At 44.8% G+C, this 9609-nt stretch overlaps 1 long non-coding RNA gene across 1 annotated transcript; it reads left to right on the top strand.

The window, feature by feature from the left end:
- Positions 1-2005: 2005 nt before the first annotated feature.
- Positions 2006-6549, top strand: LOC138685734 (uncharacterized). Its single transcript, XR_011325147.1, has 2 exons — positions 2006-2538; positions 4708-6549. It is a non-coding gene; the product is annotated as an uncharacterized lncRNA (long non-coding RNA).
- The last annotated feature ends 3060 nt before the right edge of the window (positions 6550-9609 follow it).

Genomic DNA, 9609 nt, shown 5'->3' with positions numbered 1-9609 from the left:
CCACCCTTACCTTCATTAGTTGGAGAGGGCACAGTCACCTGGGTTGCCTCTGCCAGTCCCTGGAAGAGGTCCCTGTGGTGGATCTGTTAGAAGGTTGTTAAGGAACCTCGTGGGTGTGTGTATCATGGCACCCTTGCTAGGTTCAGCTGGCTTTAAAACAAACCAACCACGATCCTAAAAAGCAGCACGCTGTAATCTGTGCCAAAAAGGCATTGAAATCAAGCATTCAGAAGTTAGGGAAGGCTGGAATTAAAATAATATGTGCAAACATAATTTGGCTTAATTTTGGTATGTATGACTTTGTGGAAAACAGGCCTGGAAGGGACCTCAAGGAGCCATCTGAGGACTCCAGTCCATCTCTGTCCCCCAAGGCAGGACCAATTATTCCTAGACCGTTCTTGACAAATGTTTCTCTAATCTTCTCTTGCGAGACAGACGTTAATGACATGATCGCATATTTTTTCTTAATGGGATCCTGCCTCAGTGCATAAAATATACCAGGACTGTGCTGTGGAGGACACTGGGAACACAGCTGGAGAAAGGACAGGCTCATGGTTCAGCTCGTGGACTGCTGCCCTGGAGAACTGCCTCTGCTTCAGAGTTCCTGGGTGGTCATTTAGATCAGACTTCTCCCAGGCGGCCATTAATTGTGTTTTCTCTTTCTGGGTGCTCAGCTTGAAAATACTGCCTCTGATTTAATTGTCCATGCTTGGTGCCCTGTTTTGATACGGTGTTAGCGCTTTAGTTTTACCACCACCACACAAACAGCCCAGCCCGTGTCGCATTGGTTATCATAGACGGGGAAATAAAACTGAAATTCTTCTGCACCGTGCTCAGCACTGGCTGTCAGAAGTCACCCATCTCCCACTTCTCATCTCACCCTGCCCTGTGTGCTCTGTCAGCCTCCACACCTTGCTTATTCTGCTGAAAGCACGTGTACAGAACCTCACAGTCGTGAATGATGATTCCCAGTTCCTGTATTTTGTTTGTGGACAATTCCTCTGACTATTGAAGCCTGAGCTTCACAGCATCACTATTAAATTCAGGTTTCTCCATAACCACCTCATCCTCAGAGGTATATGCATTCAGTGCAATTAATTACACCAGTAATGTCTATAATTACCTCTGGGAATAATCAGAGAAATGCATAAGAATTGACAGCATACAGGACACCAGGAACTGCTGTAGTGGCTCACAGAATCATCACAGGACTGTAGAGGACAGAAGTGACCGCTGGAGATCATCTAGTCCAGCCCTCCTTGCTCAAGGAGGATCAGCTAGAGCCAGTTACCCAGGACCGTGTCCAGTCAGGTTTTGTGTATTTCCAGAGATGGAGACTCCATAACCTCTCTGGCCAACCTGCTCCAGTCTTTGACCACCCCCACAGTAAAAAGAGTGTTTTCTTGTGTTCAGGTGGAGTTTTGTGTGTATTAAATAGTGCCTACTGCTTCTTGTCCCATCAGAGGGCACCCATCTCCCTCTTTATTCCCTCCCACCAGGTATATATACATATTGACAAGATTCCCCCTGAGCCTTTTCTTCTCCAGGCTGAACAGTCCCTGCGTCTTCCCTCAAATGAGAGATGCTCCAGTCCCTTAATCATCTTCGTGGGCCTTTGCTGGACTCACTCCAGTAAGTCCATGTCTGTCTTCTACTGGGGAGCCCAGAACGGGGCACAGGACTCCAGGTGTGGCCTCACCACTGCTGAGTAGAGGGGAAAGATCACTTCTTTTGAACTGTTGGCAATGCTTTTCCTAATGCAGCCCAGGATGTTGCTGGCTGTCTTTGCTGCAAGGGCACACTGCTGGCTCATGGCCAGCTTGACGTCCACCAGAACCCCTCAGGTCCTTCTCTGCAGAGCCCCCAGCATGTACTGATGCATGGGGTTATTCCTCCCAAGGGGCAGGACTTTGCATTTCTCCTTGTTGAACTTCATGCAATTACTTTCTGCCCAATTCCCCAGCCTGTCCAGGTCACTCTGGATGGCAGCACACCATCTGGTATATCAGCTCCTCCCAGCTTTGTATAATCATCTGTAAATTTGCCAAAGGTGTACTCTGGCCCATCATCCAGATCATTAATGAAGATGTTAAACAGTCTAAGACCTAGTAACAGGGTACACCACTAGTGACTGGGCTCTAGCTGGACTTTGTGCCACTGATCACGGCGCTCTGGGTCCGGCCATTCAGCCATTTTTTGATCCACCTCACTGTCCACTTACATAACCCATACTGTGTCAGCTTCTCTATGGGGATGTTACGGGAGACAGTGTCAAAAGCCTTGCTAAAGTCAAGGCAAACAACACCCACTGCTCTCCTCTCATTCACCAAGCCAGTCGTCTTGCTGTGGAAGGCGGTCAGGTCGGTTAAACCCAATTTCCCCTTTGTAAATCCATGCTGACTACAGTCGACCACCTCCTTGTTCTTCATGCGTCTGGAAATGGCTTGCATGATTCTTTTCTCCATTGCCTTTTCAGGGACTGAGGCGATGCTGCCTGGACTGTAGTTTCCCAGATCCTCCTTCCTGCTTTTCTTGAAGGTAGGAGTGACATTTACTTTCTTCCAGGCCTCAGGAAACTCCCCTGATTGCCGTGATCTTTCAAAGAGTGGCCTTGCAATGACGTTAGCCAGCTCCCTCAGCACTTTTGGGCCCCTTGCTCAGGGGCCTGGGATTGCTGAAGGACACTCTCACCAGTAAGGCTTCCTCCCGGATCACCTCCCCCTGCTTCCACCTTTTGTACATTTCCTTTTTATGTCAGAATTTAGTCGGGAGCTCCTTGTTCATCCACGCACGCCTCCTGCTTCCTTCGCTTGATTTTCTTCTTGTCAGGATGAACCACTCTTGAACTTTGAGGAGATGATCCTTGATTATCAGACAGCTCAGGCCCTGATTTCTAGTCCAGTATCTTGTTCCTGATTGTGGTCAGGGCAAGATGTTTCAGAGTGTTTTATAAACTTTCCCATACTTCCACACTTAGAGAGTGATTTGAATTCAAACAGCATGTTTCATACCCCTGAACAAAAAAAGGAGTTTTAGTACTACCTACTTCAGGGGTCAGTATTATCCAGGTACTTGCCCATCAGTGATATCCTGCACCGGTGACTTTGAGGGTCCAGTTAGAAATGTAACTATCTTCCTGTCACCTAGTGGGAGGCTTCTCACCCCAGAGCCCACTTACTAGGCAGGTCTTTCTAGGGTCCTTCCATAGGTGTGCAGAAAAGAGAGGCTCCTCTAGGTGAAGTTTAAGCGTGACCCCACTTGAGAACTAGAATCATCTCCTGGAAAAGTTTCTCACCTTCCAGTGACTAGAAAAAACACCTACTTTAAATACCCGACATATACAATAACTGCTTAATTTAAAAATACTTCCTTCTACTGCTTTTGAAAGTGCCACCTTTCCCGTTAATTGCATTGTCCCCTGGCTCCTGTGCTACGAGGCAAAGAGAATATCCTCTCAAACTTAAAATGGCATCATTAGCTTGATATGGCTTAAATCCAGTCCAATTAAAAATAAATAAATGTAGCACTTCCCTTCAGTCAGATGTCCTGAAATGACTCCTTTATAAAAAGGCGTTGTTAATCCTACCAGGCTTTTTCTGCTTGTAGGCTCTTTTCTTAGGGGTCATTTGGAGCGACTGCTGCTCCAATCAGGCTAACCTTGTTCTAGCTCACCCGTTTCCTTTCTGCGTCCTTACATGCCTACTCACTGCTGCCTGTTGAGTTCAGCTTTGCTCTTGCTGCTGGCTTGCAGCCTCTCGCAGGGTCTGAGAGGAGAGCTCATCCAAGTCTTGCAGAACAGCATGTAAGCGATAGCGGCTGGGCCAGATCGGGAGATAAGCTTTGCTGACCATTAGGAAAACAATGGACTGTACGCTCAGTGCTGTTAAATACACAAAATAAACAAGGAGGGGAAAAAAATAGGTTGCTTGTAACAATCATGGTCACAAAATGTTCAGGAGGAAATGAGATTCTGGAAAAGATTTTTTTTTTTTAAGGAATGCAATTGTTTCCATTGATTTCTAGGGCTTTTTCATGCTTTCATGCTACTGGTTTCTTGTCTCCGGCCAGTTAGATCTTGCAGCCTGATCCTGAATCCTGCCTTGTAGGAAGGCTTTTGAATTACATCTAATAGGCTGAAGCAAAAGCAACATGGGTTGTTAGTCCGATCAAATTAGGAGGTGTGCTCTGTTGTGCAGAGTGTAAAAGATTTTGCCATGTAAAGCAGTTCACAGGGAATGAGGGAAATAGGCATTTTTATGGGAAACACCCAGGACTCGTGTTTTAAAGACGCAGCAGTGAGTCTTTTCTGTTCTGATTCCTGTGCCTACTTTTAAGCTTTGTGTTTGCAGACCCTCCAGCCTGTCCACATGTTTGCTAAATTTTTATATTTGATAACTCAGTTTCAATGCCACATTTTCCCAGATGTTTTAGAGATTTGGGAGAGAACTCTCCTTTTAAAAACAGCTGTCTCTCCATCTTAGGGAAACGACAGCTGTCAACACCAGATGTACAATGCAAGATGCAGCAACAATTAGTAACCATTTGCAAGCCAAAGATGAAGGAAGTAGTGTGCCGTGGTGATTAGTGAGCAGCAAGGGACAGGGATCGTTAAATCAATTAGAGTGCTTGGCAAAACCTCAATGAACAAAATGAAAATGCTGTTATATTTTTGGCCACTTCATAATTAACTGTACATTTCTCTCCCAGGTTCTGAGGACAATCACCACCTTCAGTTGCAGGCTGCAAACTAAAGACCCCCCCAGTTCATAGGTAAGACGTACAATTACAGTGCAAGTTCACTACTGTGGCTGATGTACGTAGAATGACCGAGGTTTCACAGCTCTATTCAACCGTGTTGTTATACTTTGTATATGGCAGAGCAATCATTCCTCTCTGCAGACATGAGTGTATTATACCCGCCACAGTTTGCCTGGCGGATATCAAGAATGGCTCTAACCCACCAAGAACTATCATCCCCTTTCTCCCGCGGGGAGCTGGCTGTCCTAGGGAGACCCGTACCCACGCAGTTATTTTCAGCCAGGGTAAAAGCAGCTGTGATGGCAAGAGCTGGATGAGCATTTCATTGCAGCTAAGGATGGTAGTTTTGGTCTGCAGGGAGCCCTTGAAGCGAGGGCAGCATCCCAGGCAGGCTCCACCAGGCTCACTGCTGATTCCTTTGGTTCTTTGGTGAGACAGATGTCTATTCCCAATGGCCTTTTCTCCTTCTGTTGGCACCTTGCACTGTTTGCAATGCTTTCTTTCAAAAAACTATTTCAATAAGAACCAGTGAATCCTATTCCTGCATTTGTGAGAAGGCACAATAAACCTCATCACCCTGGTGCAACATCCCCCAGCTGTCTCAGGGAGGAAAAGGAGAAAAATCTCCTTTGTTGGCTGCTGTGCTTGGCTCCCTGTACAATTTCTAGGTCACTGTGATGGCTTGGAAGCCCAGCCTGAGTCTTCTCCCCTGCCCATGCCTCTCCCATATTCTACCAATCCCATCTCAAGTTAAGGCTTCCTAGCCCTACATGATTTTCTTGAATGGACTGAAGGCCTCAGGGATCAGGCTGGCTTTAACTCTCTTTATTTTGAAAGACTCCTCAACGGCCAGTTTCGAAGTTGATGGGGGAGGCAGGGAAATGGTGAGCACGGGACATTCATGGGCCCTTCCACCAATACTGTCAGTATAGAGAGAGTCCCAGTAAACTCTGGGGAATGGGGTTGTTTTAATTCCCTGCTGTAAGAATGGCCCATCTGCTCCCTGATATCCCCTTTACAGAAACAGACAGACCTCCTGACAGCATGGGAAAATAAGAATAGAAAGCAAATGGATGTCGGTCTTGGGCTGCTTGGCTGAATCTAATGTGAGGCAGATGATACACATAGAAGAGTCCTATAATTTTCTAGATTTGAACCCTTTCAAACTCCTGAGGAAACTGGCATAGTCTGGAAGACTTCTAAAAAGTTCATTAGACTGATAGAGCTTCTCTGGCTCTGGACACCTGGTTTTCCAGGGTTATTTATGAAGAAGGTGTGGTCAGACAAATGCTGGAGCAAGGGAAACTGTCCAGCTGAACAAGATGTTCTCCTGGCACGGTGGGAAACCTGATGCCTCTTTCAAGAGCCAGTGGGTAAGACCAACCTTCAACCTCTGCAGAACATCAGTGGGGAGGACTTCCACAGAAGAGATGCATTTGCCTGCTTAGTGAGTCACTGATGTTTTCCATGTGTTGCAATGTTGCCGTGAACCTGTAGTCAGTGTCTCTGCTTGTTCGACTGTGCTGCAAAATTGGGAAACGGAAGTTGTCCGTAGCTCCTGTTACATTAAACTGTTCGGACCACTTGGCTCCGTCGGTTTTGGCAAAGTTACCTGGAGTCTTGCAAGGCCTAGGTGCACCCACGCACATCCAGATCAGCAAACCATCAGCTCTGAAGCAATTGTTGGTGATGACATATTTTGTGACAGGAAATCATTGCAAAATGCTGGGTTCTCAGGATTAAAAACTTCTGTCCTGCTCAGAAAAATAAATGTAACTGGTATGTTCTAAACATCGATTTCTTCGGATTTTGTTCTGGGATAAAAATCAAAACCACTTTTCAGGATTTATTGTCTAATCATTAACACCTAGGCAGTCAGTAAATTTGTTACTGTTGCGATCTCTGATTTTCCACTGGAAAAAAAAAAAAAGAAAAGTTAAAGTTCAACCATAACCATTGAGTTTGCCCACACCAATCAAACGAGACAAGCCATTACACTATCTCACTAAATTGTTCTGTGGATAATTCCCTTGGCAATATTAAGGGATTAGATGCAAGACTGGTAGATCCATTAATACCATTTTGATTCACTAGCGTAACAAAGTTCAAAACAGCATTGAATGATTGCATCCTTATCAGGCTAGTGGAGGTAGCCCTCTCACCGTGGCTTCTGGTGGAATGACCCAGTAAGAGCTGCAAGGTAAGCAAACAGAAAATCTTCCTGCTGACCACCCCAAAAGGAAGCAACGGAGAAAAAAAAAAAGCAGGAGTTCACTGTGCAGGAACATGTCTACTGGTGCATGTTGGAGCAGACCTATTCAGAGTGTGATTAAGATGATTGGATTTTAAGTTTATGGTGATACATGAAATGTAAACAGACAAATGAAAAGCCCTAAACAAACAAAAAACCCCTCCCCTCCCCTTCTCCTGAGCTCCTGAAAGCTTTGTTCTACCCAGAAATAGTACCAATTTTCCATTTCACTGCCACCTTATGGCATTTCAGAGAGATAACACTTCAGTAATTTCTATCGGATGCTTCATATTCTCAGGCAGCCTCCCTGGGAACCTGGATGTTACAGAAACGCAGCAGCTATAAATCTGCCCCTTGCATCCAGATTTGGTACAATATTAATGCCTGAGGTGCTGGGTTATACTTGCTTGTGAAAACTAATCATTAAAACGTCAATTTTATTTATATTTGCAGATTCGAAAGGGAGATCATTTCATCAGCCAAGGGGCTGAAAATAAATATGAACTTTGCAATGTTGTCAAAAGAGAATCTTTCAGTCTAAAAAAGCAACTAGCTCACTCATGACTCTCCCAAATGATTTTGCCTGTCCATTTTTGAAATTGAGGATGAAAGCTTAACAGATGCCCTTATTGTGTGTTTAGGGTTTTTCTGAGAGTAGTCTTAGCTAAGGAAAGAATCTACGAAAAGACTAACAGAAATTGGAGATGCCTTATAGTTTCCAGTCCCTTCAAATACATAATAATCCTTTTTTAAGCACACTTGTGTGGTTTCCTGGTAGATGAAAAGATGCTACGACTTGAATGGACAGGCTTTGGAGAGTCGGTTGGTTAATTATTGCTTGGAAATGTGGGCAGGATTGCCTAATAGGAAATAGACCAGGTGGGATTTTTGTAATGTGCATTCCCCAAGTGGATGGATAGGCTTGGTATTCAGAAAAGTGAGCTTAGCAGTAACTGAGAGTTTTGGATTTTGGTATGGATTGTGTTGGTACTGAAGTGGAAACAGGGTGATTTTAGGGAAGGGGTGTACCATATACAGGAGGACAAGCAAAAAGTTGTTTTTCTGAGGTAGCCTTGTTCTCTCTAAGTGAACAAAGTTGATTTCCCATTTTTATTATCAGGCTGTAGACTGGCTATAAAGCTTTAAGGGACATTTTTTCAAACGGACACTGTCAGTATAAATTATGCATGGGTCTGATTTTTATTTACTGCTATTATAAGTAACAACAAATGCTAAAGCAAAGAGCTCACCCTCCCCCACCTGCTATTTTGCAGATCACCAACTTTTTCAAGTAACAAAGCTTGGCTGTCTCTCTCAAGTCTGTTCTCCTGTTTAGGTAGTCTTTTGAAAGAACTTTTGTCAGAAAATGTGATGTGCGTTGGTGCTCAAGGCCAAAAAAAAGAATTTCAAGCTCATGACTGGAATGTCTGGTGGCGCATTTCAGGTAGAGGAGAGCTGCACACTGCCTAGTTGCACATTTACTTTGGTTTTTTTATGTAGGATCGTTCATTAGGGAACTAATCCAATATGTAGCCCTAATTTTTGACAAATAGTCACGGCTGGGGTCAACATCTCTACCAAAACAGGAGAGAAAAAAGTTGTTTTCATGGTTGGTGGCTTATTGAGACTGTGTCTCAGCAACGTTTGATACAGTGGTGTCTCAGAGGGGAGCTGGAACAATAAGTACGGTAGGGTGGGTTGGGGTGGCTGCAGTACTGCTCCAATACTGTCATTTCAGACTGCCTCTTTTAGTCCTCGTTAGAGCACGCCACTCTGAACTGTCAGGTTTCCAGCTGTACAGAGCTGCACAGGTAGCTTATGAAGAATCAAACCTTAAACAATCCCAGGTCCTTTGTAGTAGGTAAAACCATTCATCATTTATCAGGCAGGAAAAAAGGTTTCCAGCAAACCGAGCACCCCAGTGCGAGCAATCTGCTGAACAGGACCGTTTTGAGAGACTGGGTTTGTTTTCCACTGCTTTGGAAAACAGCTCTTGTAAAGGATAAATTTTAGCTGCCTTTGGCCAGGTCTTTGTTTGCTCACATAGCAGTGTTGTTCAGAACGGGACTGGAAAAAAAGTAAAAAAAAAAAATCAATCTGGCAATATTCTGATGCCTTGAAAAGAAAACAGCAGTTCTTAGTTAGACTCTAACACTGGCAAAAAGTGCTTCTGCTAGTCCAAGTTATTTTGTTTGTGGTATAAACTATTCTGGCAAGAACACTTTTTTTTTTTTTAATGGCATAAGCAAGTGGTGCTTGATTTTTGCTGAGGTCTGCCGAGTAATTTTACTGAGGTCACAGCAGGGAGCAGTACTCCAGCGCCTGCTTTGCCAGGGCTGGGAACTGATGTCCCTGGGGATGCTTCAGAACCCTGAAGAAGCACAGGCTCTTCCAGAACAGTGCCTGGGACTCTGGCCAGGGCCAAGCTCAATCCACTCGTGGTTGCACCGAGACCTGGATATGAGGGCCAGTTTAGCGGCTCTAATACTAACTGTGTTTCCTGTAAGAAAGCCTTGCTGGTAACAGCTGAATTGGGAGAACTTTCGAAGACTCTTCATCTTCCTTCCCCCTCGCTCAGCCCGGCTTCTGCAAAACAGGGT

Source organism: Haliaeetus albicilla, chromosome 6, assembly GCF_947461875.1.
Source record: "Haliaeetus albicilla chromosome 6, bHalAlb1.1, whole genome shotgun sequence".
NCBI lineage: Eukaryota > Metazoa > Chordata > Aves > Accipitriformes > Accipitridae > Haliaeetus > Haliaeetus albicilla.
Note: the sequence above shows the minus strand (reverse complement) of the source record. Positions and strands in the feature narration are given on the sequence as shown.